Source organism: Aethalodelphis obliquidens, unplaced genomic scaffold (assembly GCF_003676395.1).
Source record: "Aethalodelphis obliquidens isolate GAN/ISIS:26980383/991018 unplaced genomic scaffold, ASM367639v1 scaffold36, whole genome shotgun sequence".
In the NCBI taxonomy this organism is placed as follows: Eukaryota; Metazoa; Chordata; class Mammalia; order Artiodactyla; family Delphinidae; genus Aethalodelphis; species Aethalodelphis obliquidens.
In genome coordinates, this window is record NW_020837980.1 from 19,613,228 (window position 1) to 19,617,271 (window position 4,044).

Sequence of the window (4,044 nt, forward strand, 5' to 3'; positions counted from 1 at the left end):
CGGAATGGTTGTAAAGTCTATCAGTTTTTTACCCTCATGATCATGTGGCTGACTCAGGGCTGGAGAGAGTATCATGCTGCAAATGATGAGAAGCGCTACCCAGTTTCTGTCCTCGTAATAATAGCTACCACTGAAGGCCTGGCCTGAGCTGAGAGCTCTATATGAGTTATTTACACTGTGTACAAGTTCTATATGCTATTACTAATTGTACAAAATTAATTAATTTGTACCAAAAATTAATTATACAAAATATTAAATAATATTTAACATAAAATGTTAGGTGAGCTGACATGGGTTGTGAAAGAATTCACAGAAGTATTAACAAGGGCAGAAAAGAAAGTTTTTATTCACTTTCCAAGGGAGGAGAGGGGCCAAAGGCCTAGAGTGGTGTTGGCCCTGAAGGGTGGGGGGGGGTGAGTCTTTTATTGTGCTTTAAAGGGCAAGGTGCTGGAAAGAGGGAGGGGGTTCACATCTGTTTTGGTCCACGGTTTTATGTGGGCTGGCTGTGCTTCTACAGGATGTGGTTTTTCTGAGAATCTGTAACCTTTTGTTTTCAGTAATTTTCTAGTCCTTAGATGTCTGAAAGAGACTTGATGGTGGCCCTTGACAGGCGTTATCCTATTCTGAACAATGTTAGATGGGTTTACATAAAGTGTGTGCAATTTATATATAAATACAAATTTTGGGCAAATTTTTATACTGGTGTAGGCTATTCTGTTTCTTTAGTCCAGAACCTCCCCAATTTTCAAGCATTTTGGTTTACTTTAGCCCATTTACATTTAATGTAATTATTGATATGTTTGGAGCTTACGTGTACCATTTTACTTTTTGTTTTCTGTTTATCTTGTTATTTCTCTATTTTCTATGTTTTGCCTTCCTGTGGGCTACCTGAATATTTTTTTTAAATTCCATTTTGGTTTATCTATAGTATTTTGAGTGTATCTCTTTGTACAGCTTTTTTTTTTTAGTGGTTGTTGTAGGTATTACATTATATACACATACATTTTCATTGTCTAAGAGGGTCAATATTTTACCACTTTGAGTGAACTGTAGAAATCTTGCCTCCCTGTATGTCTTCCTTTACCCTCCTCTGCTTATAATTGTTTTAAATACTTCTCTACACACATTTACAGCCATATCAGAGAGTATTAGATAATTTTTGCTTTAACTGTCAAACATACTTAGGAAGTTCAAAAGAAAAAGGAAGATGTATTTTATCAGCCCATATTTCCCCCTTTCCATTGTTTTCTTCTTCTTGCTGTTCCAAAGTTCCTTCTTTCATCATTTTCTTTCTGTTTAGAGAACTTCCTTTAGCCATTCTTTTCAGGAAGATCTGCTGGTGACAAACTCTTGTTTTCCTTCATCCAATGTCTTTATTTCCCTTTCATTCCTGAGAGATAAAATTACAATATGAAAATCAGTATTGACAGTTCTTTTCTTTCAGTACTTAAAGAGTATTGTGCCACTTCTTTCTGGCTTTCATGTTTTCTGCTATTTGTACTGTTTTTCCCCTATAGATAAGTTGTTTCTCTTGCTGCTTTCAGGATTTTTTTCTTTGTCTTTATTTTCAAATATTTGACTATGATGTGTCTTGGTGTGGATTTCTTTGGGTTTATCTTGGTTGGAATTTGCTTGCCTTTTTGAATCTTTAGGCTTATGTCTTCTGCCAAATTTGGGAAGTTTTCAGCCATTATTTCTTTTAGGATTCAGATGACATGAATATTAGGCCTTTTGTTATACTCCTGCAGGACCCTGAGAATCTGATAGGTATTTTGTGTTGTTTGTTTGTTTGTTGTTGTCTCTTTTCTCTCTGTTGTTCAGATTGAGTCATTTCTATTGTTCTGTCTTCAAGTTCACAGATTGTTTTCCTCTGCTGTTGAGCCCTTCCATTAAGTTTTAAAATTTTGGTTATTATAATTTTCAGTTCTGAAATTTCCTTTTGGTTCTGCTATACATTTTGATTCTTTGCTAAGACTTTTTATTTCTTTGCTGAGGTTTTTTCAGTTGTTTTAAGCATGTCTATAATTGCTCATTGAAGCATTTTTATGACAACTGCTTGAAACTCTTTGTCAGATAATTCTAATATCTCTGGCCTTTTCATCTGGCATCTGCTGATTGTCTTTTTTATTCGGGTTGAGATTTTCCTGATTCTTAGTATGATGAATGATTTTCAATTGAAACAGGACATTTTAGGTATTAGAGGCTCTGGATCTTATTTAAATCTTCTGTCTTAGCTGGATTTCTGTGATACTACTCCAGCAGGTAAAAGGTGGAGGTACTGAATTACTGGCAGGTAGGGGCAGAAGTAAAGATCTCCCCCTCAACTTGTGTTGACTCCCAAGCAGGGGAGGGGTTCCCCATAATTGCCTGGTGAAGGATGGAATTCTGGCTCCCCACAAGGCCTCCACTGATATCACCCTGTCTGAGAGGAGTAGGGGTGTCTTGTTACTACTTTCCGTGTAGTCTCCACTGACACTACCCCTGTATGGAAAGGAGGGAGTGCTTTGTTACTGTTGGATGAGGGAGGACGTCCAGGCTCCCCATCTGGTTGCCACTAGCTCTGTGGGGTGGGGGGAAAATGAGGGTCTTAAACTGCTAAGTGGGGATGAAAGTTCCAGTTCCTCCTCGGTCTTCTCTAACTTTACTCTGGCACAGGTTTGGGCACCTTGTTACAGCCAGGCATGTGTGGAAGTCTAGACTCCCCACTTGGGGCCATAGCTTTTTCTGTGGTGTTTGACTGTAGAAGAGGGATTATTGTCTAAATGTTTTCTGCCATGCTAGGCTGTCTGTTTCCTAGTCCTCTGGCTGGACAGAATAGGTTTTTGTTGGGTTAAAAAAAATCACATAAAAAATATGTGATTGCATTATCACATATACGGTTTGAAAAGCTAACCCTGGCTGCAGACTACAGCTTGGAAAAGAATTTGGAGGAAAAGCGAAAATGGTTACAGGTCACCAAGTAGGGAGGATACTGTAGAGCATAGGTGAATGGAGGTGGTGATAGAGATAGAGACAAGTTGAGAAATATTTAGAAAAGGGGACAAAAATTGGTGGTGGATCTTGTATGGAATGACACAGAGCTAAAGCTATAGATTTTGTATTGCATGAGTGGTTGGATGGTGGTCTCTAGAGTTAGGATTATCAGATTAATTTTGTTTTGGAAATACTGTACTGAGTGGTACCTTTAAAATATTTAAATGAAGATGTCATATAGGTAAAGGTGTGAAGCTCAGTAGAGGTCTTGGCAAGACACTGAACTTTGTATCATGGCACACAGATAATAATTGAAGCCGTGGGCAAGGATGAGTTTTTATTTTTTCCAGTTTTATTGAGGTATAATTGGTGAATAAAATTGTATATAGTGCTCACTTTGGCAGCACATATACTAAAATTGGAATGATACAGAGAAGATTAGCATGGCCCCTGCACAAGGATGTCACATAAATTTATGAAGTGTTCTATATTTTTAAAAATTGTATAGAATTAAAATGTACGGTGTGATGATTTCATATACACATACATTGTGAAATGATTACCACAATCAAGTTAACACATCTGCTGCCTCACATAGTTACCTTTTTCTTTTTTTAGTATGAACTTTTCTAAGGAGATAGTATATAGTGAGAAAATAATCTAAAACAAAGTTAGAGGAATTTGGTGGCTAAATGGAAGCATATGCATCTGCAAAGGACACACAAGGCTTTAACTCCTAGATGGTGGGAATCATGATTTTTATATTCATCCTAAACTCCTAGTAAAATAACTGGTGTGGAAGAGGGACTCAATAAATATTTGATAAATGAAAAAAGTAAGGAGTAGAGCAACCAGAGAGTTAGACTATGAAACAGGTACACACAGTATCATGGAGCCAAAGGAAGAGAGTGTTTTAAGTAGGACAGAGTTGTAAATAATGTCCATTGCTTCTGAGAAGCAAGTTAAGATGAAGATTGAAACATACCCACTGACATGTTTCAGCAAGCTGGAAGTCATTGGTTACCCTGGTGTGAGCTGTTTGACTGGAAGGATGGGAACAGAAGTCTTGGT

The 4,044-nt window shown here is 37.4% G+C and overlaps 1 non-coding gene across 1 annotated transcript; it reads left to right on the top strand.

Annotated features, from left to right (window-relative positions):
* The first annotated feature begins 3,361 nt into the window (after nucleotides 1-3,361).
* On the top strand, nucleotides 3,362-3,468 carry LOC113632458 (U6 spliceosomal RNA). The gene has a single exon (XR_003437827.1). It is a non-coding gene; the product is annotated as a U6 spliceosomal RNA (small nuclear RNA).
* The last annotated feature ends 576 nt before the right edge of the window (nucleotides 3,469-4,044 follow it).